This window comes from Pempheris klunzingeri, chromosome 8, assembly GCF_042242105.1.
Source record: "Pempheris klunzingeri isolate RE-2024b chromosome 8, fPemKlu1.hap1, whole genome shotgun sequence".
NCBI lineage: Eukaryota > Metazoa > Chordata > Actinopteri > Acropomatiformes > Pempheridae > Pempheris > Pempheris klunzingeri.
In genome coordinates this window covers 3,436,377-3,449,574 of record NC_092019.1, presented here as the reverse complement: position 1 = coordinate 3,449,574, position 13,198 = coordinate 3,436,377, and the positions used below count along the sequence as shown (strand labels likewise).

The 13,198-nt window shown below is 39.8% G+C and overlaps 1 protein-coding gene across 1 annotated transcript in view; it reads right to left on the bottom strand.

Moving 5' to 3' along the window:
* tsnare1 (T-SNARE Domain Containing 1) overlaps positions 1-13,198 on the bottom strand; it is a 115,886-nt gene that overhangs the window by 41,184 nt on the left and 61,504 nt on the right. The window lies entirely within an intron of this gene.

Below are 13,198 nucleotides of genomic sequence, written 5' to 3'. Positions count from 1 at the left end.
ACTCACTTCCCAAACTGATCTCTAAGCGGAACATGCCAGGCATTTTTTTAAAAATTGTTCAAGTGTTCAAGGTGAAATGTAATAACTGAATGTTTTTTGTGTTTTAAACCATATCTGCTATCGATTGCACAAATATTGAAATGCCGTGATATATCATAGTAGGATTAGGACCTGTACTGTACTGTATTGTGAGAATATTTACGATTCCCAAATCTAAAACTAAATGTGCTGGATTCTTCAATGCGTGTTGTTGATGAACACAGTTCTAACACAATGCAACAGAGAAAGGAGATGGAGGAGTTACTCACAGCTGTACACTAAAGTTGCAGTTTAATAGAAGTTGGATGCTTTATCACCATGTTGCATCACCTCCTGTTCATATACAGCAGGTCTTATCCTTACCAGTAAAAAAGCATATCTGATAAGTACATAACTAGCTAGTATACTGTACATAAAGAGCTTTGGGACACAGCTACTGAGTTACTACAACCAAACCAAGAAGAGGTGTAAACATAAAGTCATGTGGACTGGATTCTGCACCATCAGTGCTGCTGGACCCCTGTGGGGAAATTAACCCTTTAACCTTCTGCTCAACCATATGGTAGAGCACATTTTGACTCACTATATCTTATTGAAAACATGTTTTACTTACAACATCTCAACCGTTTGGTAGAGGCCAATATTTCAAAAAATGTGGGGTCTGTTCATAAAAAAACATTGATTTTTGTAATTAGTGCCCCAAGGAAATAAAATATATAAAGAATACATTTTTTCATTGCTTTTTTCTTGGTGAGGAGGTTAAAGGGTTAATTCTTGTCTAAAAGCAAGTTATGCTGAACTTTACGGCATTACTATTTATTTCTTCAATCTAGATTACATTTTTCTGGCCGGTCATTATTGCAAAACAAGCCACAACAGGGTGATGCAGGACTTCAATCATCCCGTAGTGCAATAATGACCACCGCATGCTATACACTACCCTGCTTATTACACGGCTTCATACTAAAGAGATCAATGATTTGACCCAAACAACTTTAAATGATTGTATTGATTCTGTTATTAGAACTGCAGCCTGTTAAACAGAAATAAAAGACTGCTGTGATTGACCAATCAGAATCATGTACTGAACAAAGCTGTGTAATAAGTGGTTATGAATAATATATTAGTAAGTATATAGACTGCATCTGGATATGTAATGACAGGCTTTAAAATAAGGTGCCTCTTACTGTAATGTTATGGAGGAATAGTCCATTTGTGGTCTTTACATTTCATTCACTTTTTAACTACTTTTCACTTTATTATTTAACAGTGAAAATCTTCCCACTGACACACACGTTATCATGGTTGGATGATACCCTGAATCTTTCATGATCATACAGGAGACTGCTTCCTTTCCCACAGCTGAACAGACAGCAGATAGATACTGTAAATTAAATACTATTTTAGCTTTTGAAATAACACTAATGGTCTGATATCCACTAGAAAACAGTCCTGTGGTTTGTCCACTCTACTTTCTCACAACAAACACAGGTGCAGCAGAGTTTGTTAAGAAACACAATGAGCTCCACCTTCCCAGGTGGCTTTCGGTATGGCTGCTCAAATAACAGCTTTCACTCCCGCCGAAGTGAACCAGACCTAATGGGTAAATGCAGTTTGTTTCAACCGTACTAAACAAGTCAGGTGTGAAAGCACTTTCGTACGTCTGTTGAATTTTCTTGCATGAGACACAACAGGTGCTGTTTTTGTGATAAGGAGAGCTCCGAAGTAAGTGAAGAGAGCCGAAGTGGTGACGGTAATAAGACCCGGTGAAGCTCTCTAAATGCCAAAGAAAGGCGTTTACTTTTTTCTAGTCTTCAAGACATAGATATAGGATGATCCTTCATGGTCGAAAAAAACCCACCGACCCACAACTTACATTGTCAGTGATTGTGACCACCATTATATATCTTGGTCACCACGTCCACATCCCATCATACACACTGTAAATACGAGCAGAAGTGGGGAAGATCATTCACGTCAGCCTCCTACTTGCCATTCTGCATTGGAGATGTTGGGAGAATTGTGAAACTACACTATCATCCACTTTGCTAAAAGAACTACGGCAGTACAGAAGCGTCAACAGCTAAATAAATACAGTTGATTACGATTATTCAAAACCAGCGGAACACAGTTCTTGTCTGGTTTAACTTGTTTGACAGTTTGTAATGTAATGTGAAATAAAAAAAAAAAATCTCTGTCCTTCAAAACATCATGTTTTCAACCAAAGTCATGGAAAATTGGCAACACAAAGTTAAAAAGACACTATGTTTGTCTGATACACCCTGAATCTGCAGCAGCTCCAGGAGGCCGAGCTGACAACAGCTGACCCTGACTTCCCCTCCCTGTGAAGGATGCATGTAAAACGTGAACTTCCTGCGCAGGGATCAATAAAATGTCATCTGACTTTTGTTGCTTTCCACAAATTGTTATGATGATAGCCAATGAGTCCGACTCATCCTCAGCGCTGACTCTCACCTCTGCTGGTCCTTTGATGCCTCCTGTCAATCCCGCCACTGTTGGGATTGTGTGTGAATGAAAAGAACATACTTGAACAAATGAAAGGCTCTGAGGGTCTATATATTTTCATGAGACTAAAATGTCAGACTGCGATTCAGACATCTGTTCCATCTGACACTGGGGCCACCGCAGAGACAGCAAAGACACAATTAAACTTAAGGCCAAGATAATAAAAAAAAAAAAAGTCACCAAAACAAGCCTGCTGGCAACATCTGACTGACACTTCAGTCACCAGCGCTGCATGCCATGCAATTCTCCAGTCATAAGGATCTGTCTGATACTGGCTGATATAAACACTTGTGGGAGATATTGCAGCTCGATCCAAAGCATTGCAGCCTACAGATCGTCTGATAGAAGATGAGTAAAAACAGGAAAAAGTGACTCCTCTTTTCTCTCTTACTTTCATGTAACCTAAAGATTGTTCTGTTCCTCCACACGGAAATCAGCTGCAGCATCAATGTGCATCCCCGGTGTGATTACTTTATTCTTGAAAACCAGTCTGTCTTTATTAAAAGTAAAATCTGCTGCACACAGTCAAGATATTACCAGAATGAAGATGATGTACAATCCAATATATAACAGTGAGCAGCAGGGATTAGAGAAAGTGCCACATATTGCGCAGTTTGCAGTTTATAGAGGCCAGCAGCATATGTGCTAATATGTTATTCAGTCTTACGCTTCAGAGCGGTGATGAGACAAACGGCTGTGCGTGGAGGTCTCCTCTTGTGCCTGCAGAGGGAAGTGTGGCACAGCAGAGCGCTCCTATCAGCCTCTTTAAGGTGAACTGGCTTCAGTAATAAGAGCTGATTAAGAATGCAAGTCAGCCACAAGGAGGGAAAGCGCTGATAGACGGCACGACCCCCGAAGAGGCGTCTGGGAGATTTAAGGCGTTTTCACACCTTGTTCACTCGGAGAAGTTACTTGGAACTCTGAAGTGCTCTCTCCCACTTAGTTTACTTCTTTTGGCCAAATGAGAGCACAGCAATCAGAGCGAGACCTCACCAAGAGAGAAGTCTCTCACTACAGTCCCAAACAAAACTGACACCTCCTCTGGACTCCAGACGTGATCTGACTGCGATTAAACTACAGCATGCCCCCGTCACCATATGCTGTCTGTTCATGTGATTACACTCATTCACTCAAAATAGGAGTGATGGGAGCTGTGTGAGAAATTTCAAACTTATAATAGGGTTTCTAAACTGCCTCTGGTCTGTGACACTGAAAATTCTCATGAACCCATCAGTGAGACAGCATGTTTGTTCTTTTCCCCAAGTGTAAATTATAACACTGAAATTGCCACACAATGTTTTATGTGTCACATTTCAAAATATCAGCTGTGAAACACAGTGCAATGAGGATTTGTGAGAACTAACCAGTTTGCTGAAATGTTTAACGTTTATTTTAAAATGCAACCACAATATAACATATAAAGCAAATAGCAGCATCACTACTATAAATCTTCCTCTGTCCTCATTATAAGTGACCCTGTGGGAGATCCCAAAGCTACGGTGGAGAAACTTTCTGAGTATACAGAAAATATAAATCATATAATCGTGTTTTTTTTTTTTTCCTTTAATGGTCAGTTTACTGGTGAAGGGGGTTACAGCACAGCTGTATATTGTCTTCTGTGGCTCTAGAGGAGCTTTGTCAGGTCTCGGTAAATGTAAGATCCAGTGTTTGATGAACAGAAACTGTAAATATGATATATTTTATTGATTCTGACTCAATGGTTTCATTCACCATTTGGTGCAGCTAACGTCCCTGTCATTTTATTATGGGACTTATGGGAAATATTTTGGCGCAATGGAGGCAAGTGTGTCACTGAGGAAAATGGAAAAATGAGTTCCTATTAGACCTGCGCTCCTATTTTATCTACCTGCATGAATAGTGGACTTCCTGTTAGCTGATTATCTGTCCTGGGTTTGTAAAACAGTGATTGGGAAATGAAATCCATATCAAGTTAATGAGAAGGTAACATTTTGAGGTAATACCATGGTTATAGTGAGCTAATAACATGGTAGTAAGATACAGGCAACATATTGACACAATTGGGGTTTTAATTTCTCTAACAGTGTTACAACAGGGTGCAACATGTTAATGACTGTCTCCTTAACAACAGCACTACACATGAAACACCCACGCAGGCCTGCGATGTAGCTTAATATGATACATTTTCAATTGAGTACGGCAAGAGAGATTGTAAAAGCCTATTCATTATTCAAGCAATCACTGATGATGATTTGGGAAAAACTTTATTTATTATTATCAGCATATTATAACTTTTCTGTTGGCTGCTACTTTACAATAACTTGCTCAAACATTATTGTAACAATATCATCATTGACTGTTACCTTCATAACTTCAATGGTATTCCCCAGTTGTTTCTAGATTATTATCACCTTATTACCTAGTTATTACCCAGCTGTAATGTAAAGTGCTATCGTCCGTGTGGACTCTACAAAATGACTTTTGCTCCATAATGATGCAGTGTAACAGTATAACAGTAGAAAGTTTTATATTGTCGTGCCCACATGACAATAAGAACAGTGCAAGTGGTGTATTGTGTTTTGGAGGGTAAGTCATTTTGTATCTCAGGTGTAAGCTGGTTTTGGGAACACATCAACTGACTCTGTCACGTCAGTTCTGATTTGACGGCGTTCAGAGACGGATCCACTCTCCACAGGCACATTAGTCATCATTTGCTGTCAACGCTTGTCATTTCAAGTCCCTTCTGTTCCCACTGAATACTAGCAAATCCATAGCCTGCAAGGGAGGAAACAATTTCTTTACTCTGTGCCCAGCAGCTCAGTGCAACTCTGTGCTCCCAATCAACCCTGAATGTAGATCAGTCTGCAGCCTTAGACGAACTCCAGCTGAGCAAAGCAACATTTTATTTTGTAAAAACGCATCTTATCGGCTTAAAACATGAGCGCTCCACCCATGGTGATATAGATGCTGTAGATAAATGAGTACACTCTACACTTACAATCAGATTTTCATTGACAAGAACTCATCTCAACACAGCGAGGCGCTCAGTGATTTTTAATACTCACTGTCTCATTAACAACAGTGAGTGCTCCACCCTGAGAACGATGGTCCTCTTCATCGCCGTTCCCTACACACACCACCTATCAAGCACCTACTGTAAGTGGGCCTGCAATGTCTGGTCTTGTGATTTCGTGGCATTATGTGCTGTCTGTGGCAGGAAATCCCTCCAGCATGTTACATTTCAAAGTTACCTCAACTCATCTACACCTTCAGCATCTCATTATAGTTCCTTATGTGGTATTTCAGTGAGAAGACAGAGACCTGCCGGCTTTGCTATTTCATTGAAAGTGGAACATCAAAACATGACTTGTTAGCATGTTCCTATGGAAGTACACAGACTTAATTAACCTTCTAAACTGCCCTTAACCTTTTAAACCAAATGGTGCTGGGTAATCTGCATACTGTGCATACTGAGCCGTGGACAGACCTCTACCCTCTATCTTGTCTGGTAATGTTCTGCATATCATTTCACATTACAGATTCTTCTATCTGAATGAATTTAATCTATTCACCAAGTACGCCTAACTAGTGCCAGATGGGCGCCAGCTTCAGCTTCACATGAGCCAGAACTCTACAGATTCAACAGGAATACAGACATTTCTTAAATTACAAACCATAAAATTGGCTGACAAGATCCACTGTTTGGATGGTTAGTGACAACATCATTCAAGTAGAATAACAAAACAATACACCAATGTAAGTCTATGAGATTAATTAGATCAACAAAACTGAGTTGAAATCCTTTTGCCCTCCTTGAGAATTGCTAAGAGGCACCCTGTAGACACCCTGTTGGTCCCATAAGAACATTGTGATTGTTATTGCATTACAATGTTGGTGGCATTTTTTTAATGGAAACTTTAAGGACTTAACATACATGTACACCTACAATCCTTGGTGAGTCCCTGTAACCCACAGACCTGGGTTCACTGTGTGTGCTCGGTGCCTTTCTACAAAGATATGGGCCTTTCGTGATGGCCACTCCCACTGCTGTGCCCCCTGTAAGCTAACTGGCACGAACACACACACACACACACACACACACACACACACACACACACACACTTCACCTCCATGGCAAATTTCAGCCTTCTAGAGCGAAAACTGTGGTGGCCAAAGGGTTGGGACATTTTTGTAGATCGACTAAACAACCAACTGACGGAGCGAGCTATTGAGAGTTGGAATATACTATTTTAATAAATTGTGTTTAGAAAATGACTTTGAAAAAGGATTTTGATTTAATAAATTGCTTTGTTTGAAATGAAAAACTGTGATTTAACATTGTCACTCATTGATGGGTGCAGATGACATGTTGCATTTTGGTAAAGAGTATTTTGAACATTGTTGATTGTAATGTATGTTTTGTACTTAATTAATAAATGTTTTGAGTGATACTATAAGCTTTTTACAAAAAAAAACTTGCGTTGGAGCTGTATTATCATTATTTATTGATGGTAGATGTTTAAGGACAATTACCAAGATTCAAATGTCACATATCTTCACATCAAATTAAAAAAAACGTAAATGAATGTTCCTAGATGCCACTGAATCCCAACGAATCCTCCAAATGAAACAAAATACATCGGTTGTCCTTGCTAGGAAGGATTCATGTTGACATCTGAGTATAAGTACGTTAGACTAAAAATACATTGTAATTATGGTACATATAATAATCATTGTTATGTAAAGATATAATGAAGACGTATGGGCAAAGGACAAATAAGTTCATCTGCTGTTCTTCTTTATGCTCAGTCATTTCCCCTCCCCCCACCTGCCCTCACTCTCTTTGATAAGTGTGCTTGATGCTGATATGAAATTCTCCCCACATCTCCCACCCAAGCCCAAAGGCATCGGGCAACAGGACACAGTGTCACTGCCACAGCAGAAAAACCGTTAAGCAGATTTACTTGCACGCTTACTGGTGAGAAAAGGGGGGGGAGGAAAAAAAAAAACGTTGACATTTTTCCCTCACTGACTGCGTAAGAGACATCTCTTTTTTTGCCCTTACTGAATAAACGGTTTATAAATGTAAAATCATGTTTCCTCTCTGGCGGCAGCCCAAGGACCTAACACCCCTGAATACGGAACAGCAGGGCCTGAAGGGCGGAGAGGAGACAGCTGAAGATATTAGAGACAGAGGTTACACTCTGCCGAAGCTCAACCTGCTTCCTCTTCTGTGATTACATAGCAACAACGATGGAGGCAATAAATGACGTTTACCCCTGTTACTAGAACTGAACTGCTCTGTGAACTTGTACTTTTTACGAAGCAAGCGGTAGACCGAGGGGTCGATGAATCTGTCCATCTCACCAATGAAAGAACAAAATACATCAGCTGTCCATTCTCTATAGAACAATATAGATGTTCTCATGTTTCAACTCACTGCTCTGCTTTATGATGTGACAACCATGTGGTTAAGGTTTGGTCAGGGACTATTAAGAGAGGTTATGGCCTGGGTTCAAATGAGCACTTTGTTAAGGTTAGAGAAACACTGTGGCTTTGGGTTAAATCATTCATCTTCATTAAGGTTAGGGGACCTTGGTTGTCATGGTTACAATAACAAAGAACGCGTTGAGGTTATGGGAAGGTCGAGGTCATGCTTTAAAATAAGAAAAAAACATTTTGTTGTCACTCTACAACATCACCAGACTTCCTCCTTTGCTCTCACCATTATTACTACATGCAGTGTCATGACAACTGGTGACCAAGTCGCTGTGATATTATCTGTTCATTCATGGCTCCATGACCTTTAGTTTAGGGCCACCATCACTTTAAGCTTTATGCTTGAACAGCTCTTCCCAGTACATGAAATGAAATAAAATAAAATACAAAAACTAGAACATATAACACTTAATGAATGATAACCTTCTTCACTGAGTACATTCAAGGTCTGCAAAGGACTAACCCCCTTTTCCATTGTGGACTGTCCAGGAGCTTCCATCTAACTTCAGGATAAAACCTTCACACAAGATATCACAAGCACTTAAATTACAGTGCAGCAAGTTAGCTGCTGCTTTTGTCTGAACTCACAACAAGTGCTTTCGGTGTCTTCTAAAACAAGAGCTCGACCCCATTAAATGCTATAGTGTTTAGTTTTGTCAGTCAGCGGAAGAAAAGAACATAGTTTTCATATTTCATGATGAAAAGAAAATTAAACTTCAGCAGCATCAATAAGAGAGTCCAAACTTAATTCTCACTTTAAGCATCAAACACAAAAGAAACTGGACAAATGTGAATGGACTGTGGTGTATTTAGTTGTGGCAGTCCATTAGGCAGAAAAAGAGAAAAGTCACTTTCTTTGATTCAATTCTTCACTTTATTATATTTTAATTAAAATTTAATTAAACCTCAGTACTCTCAATCTTTTTTGCACTGCACTTGAAATGAAGGTAATGATGTTCTTGAATTAAAAACTTTAACTGAGTTATCTTTTATTAAGCAGGTTTTTACAGCAACACTTTTACCTCGACTTCTATTAAATTTTAGCGAAGTGTCAGAGCTTATTAACAGGATATTTATAACGTTTGCATGCTTGCACCTACGGTAATGTCCCTGTATGTTAGAAATACTTGTTTGAGTCTTACTTTTGCAGTCATGACAAACTGTAGGAGAACATTTACCGTGTGAACAGAGTCACTCATTAGTAACCTGAAGTCCTTATTAGTAAGCTTTAGTCAATAATCAAGTTTGAGTGGAATATCAGCATTTGGATTTTACAGACGGCTGATCTTCTCATTATGTTGAGGTTGCCAGCAGGCAGTACGTGATCTGCCATCATACTGTTAGCTTCAGGAAAATCAATGTGGTTTTGATTGCCAGGGTTAATAACAAATGCTTTTGCTAATAAACCACTTTCTCTAAAGATATTTTTCGAGTAAAGGTGTAAAAGTCTCGCTGCTTATCTAGTGGACTGATTTCCGTGGTGGAGTTTCCCACTATTCCTGTCTCCTGACTCAAGGGTAAACTCTGTGGATAGATTGTCCTGAGGATACATTGGTAGGACAGACACGCTTTGCTGTGGGCCTTTTTTTTTTCTCTTTCTACTGGGCCAGGTGTTGTATTCAGATTCCCCTTGAAAGCTGTCCTCTGTTATGCCCTGAGCTTTTTTTATGAATTCATTTTTGATGAAATGATCTCTGGTGCCAAGGCATATAAAGTGCAGCTGGGAGGTGACAGTCTAACGGGTATTGGAATGTGCAGAAAGTGCTGCAGAGGCTGGATACTAATATTCTGACTTCTATCTGTCTCAGAACATGTGGGATAATATTACGATACTCAAGGACAATAGGTCCAAAAACTCAATTACTGGGCGCTGCTATTGTAAACATGGTTAACTGGTAACTAGTCTAAGAACTCTTGTCTTCTGAATGCTACTGGGATTTCTCACACAGTTTTTGCCTATAAGAAAGCTGTTTTATCTCAATACTTGTTCATGTTCAGAGAACTGCGACATCTACGTTTGCTTGAAATCATAACCACGATAACTTCTGTTATAACTCTGTAGGACTGGTCTTCGTGTTTACTTCAGGGAAAAACATAAAGGTGGTGCAGACATAAGTGTGGAAAGCCTTTGTAAACTCTGTAAACCCCAGAGATGTTACTTACAGTCAGTGCACCGTCACTTCCCACCCCAGCTGCAGCCAGGACGCTTTGGCAGAGTTCACACATTCAATGAGTCTCTGAGGAAGGTAAAATTAACCTCAGAACCACATCAAACCTCTTCCTGAGAGACAGGGGCTGATAACAATGACAGACACTGGGCTCTGCCGGTCCTCTGGGAGGAGGACAGTGAAGAAGAGGGAGGTGTGTTGGGACTCACAGCAAGCATGGCTGATTTAGTGGAATGGAGGGATGAGGGGGGTGTTTGGACGGCAAGAATGGAGGCGGGAAGGGTGGTATGGAGGTGAAAAAGCACATTGTCAGATACTATCACTCTCCCCAGAGGAACAACGTCAAGCCCCTCAGCACCTGCCTGAGCGCTGACTATGACATTTATCCTTCCTGCTATGACTAAAGCGCAGGCCAGACGACCCTGTCTGAACACCAATCCTCTGACTGGCCCATTTCAGCGGCTGCACTGAAATGAAGCTGTCATTCGCGCTGCGGCTCTTTCACTGTGTCACTCTGTGGGGAGAGATTGATGCTCTTCCTTTTTTTCGCTCCCATTCAGCACGGCTCCTGCAGTGGGATTAGCTGATTTGAAACGTTGATGAAGTTCAGACAGCTCCAACTGGGCACAGAGATACATCTTCATTATGCTGCAAAGTGCTCCTAAAACATTATCATTAGTCTTCAAACCACTGGATGGCAAACCGCAGTCCAAATCTGGACTAGCCTTGTCATTTTAAAAGCATACTGCAGCACCATGTGTCAGGATTCTATCTGCGTTGACATATGGCTCCGAGATGGGTGATGAGTTGTACAATATGTCTTATAAGTTTTATTAGTAGATTTTGCTCATGTGGGTTGGCATGTTCAGTAAAGTCCACACATCAGGAGTGCTGTCAAGACCAAACACATCAAAACTAGTATCCACTAGTGGCTGGGGAATGGTTTGAAAAAAAATAACTGCTATGTTCAAGCTCTACCAACATAGGTCAATAACACATGGGTCTTTCTCAGGGTCATACAACCACAAACAAAAGACAAGTCAATACTTTAAATACAAGCTTCATTCTCCATGAGACTGTAAACAGCTTCATCAAGTTGCCTCATCACCCATGAAATCACTCAAAAACTGATAACAATTTCACATACTCTGTCCTCTGAAAATGATGTCTATGTTTTTGCGAAATTACAATTTCTAGTGTAACACAATTGTGTGGATTATTTTTTCTGGTTTATATAAATCACAGGGACTCCCATGTGAGGTTAGGTTTAGATAACCAAAGCACTTTGGTTAAGGCTATGATTGTTGATTTATGATCTTGATTTAATACAAAAGCAATGATAAAAAAAAAAAGGTAAAAAGAGGATGGGGGGGGGACAAAATACAAATAAAGGGAATATCAACTCTTAAAAAACAAAAACAATGTGACAAATCAACGACATTCAGATGATACATATGTGATACAAATGAAATACCAACCCACAAAACGGTTAGTTTAGATTCTGATGACTTTGGCTTTAACGTGGCCTTATTGGATATTCTTATAATAACAATGTGTTCAATGACAATGTGAAAACAGTGTAACAATGTAAAAAGGGGTAACTTGTAGTGATGAACCTACAGAAAACGATCACCTGAATCTAGAGCTCCCCTTGACTTCACTTGACTTCACTTGGCTTCACTTGGCTTCACTGTGTTGTTTTCTGGCTGCAGTTCAGTCTCACAGCTCTCATGATGTCTATTTTGGCCAAAGGTGCCAACTCTTATTATTAAACCACTGTCCACCTAGTGTACACCACATCATCATCAATACGCAGACTGGCACAGTTACAGGCTAGCTAGTGGAGCATTTAGTGGCTAAAGAGCCAGATACAGTATTTCTCTCATGAGATGGTGGAGACCAAAACAGAGTTACAAAGGAGAGCACTCCAAACGAGTGCCAATGTTGCTTTGTGTCCGCTGAATGAATTCATCATATGAATGAAGTGTTGTGTTCACACCTTTTTTCTTTTTAGTTTCTTTCTGATTAACAGACTTTGATAGTTAAAAAACCATTCAAAGACGTTTTTGCTGCCAGTTAACTAAGGAGCAGGACTCAGCCTGGTCATGCAGCAGGCATCCCATCCATTTGAAATTTTATCTGTAACACATTAGAAATATAGAAGTTGCGTTACAGTATTTAACAGAATGATGTGGTCTTTCAAAGGTTAAGCGTGTAAACATTATGATTCCATACACACTTTATACAGGTAAAGGAACAAACAAGTCTATATAAGCACCTTCGTAATTGGGTAGCATTCAATATCCTGAAGCAGCACAGGGGTACTGTGACAAAATACTAATAAGCTTTAGGAAGTGGAAGAAGCAGTCTGTCTGAGTTTCTAGTTACTAACTTGGCATGTGTTGGCAACCCAGGAGGCAATATTTGAAGAAAACAAATCACTAGTTTGTTTTTTCTCTGTTTTTTCTTCTTTATTTTTCAAAAAGAGTGTTTTAAATTCTGGTGTTTTCTAGATACCTGAGTGTTTTAAAGGTAAATGACCAGGGCTTTTTTTTTTTTTACGTATAAGACTTTAGGCCAGATTTATGCATATGGAAATACACGTTCTCATTTCTCATCTGACACAGGTGCAAACAGCTTAGTGAATGTGGCCCTGAAAGAACATTGGTAAACAGGTTTATAATCACAAGGTTGCTGGTTTGGATTTTGTATGCTGGCTGAATTCAGAAAATTGGGGAAAGTGAAGCATGACAGGCAGATTTTTGGCTTCTGCAACATGTGTGAAATATATCTGCAGAGTGACGTTTATGGTGAATTCAACACAAGAAGATTTAATTATTAACAGCAAGAAAATAACGTTGTCTGACTTGTGTGTGCAGAACTTATTAGTATCATTCACAGGCACTTGTGGTCATTTTTTCGGGGGTTTAGTAGAAAACCACGAGACTTAACCTCTTAACCTTCCACTCACCCCCAACTCTAACTCT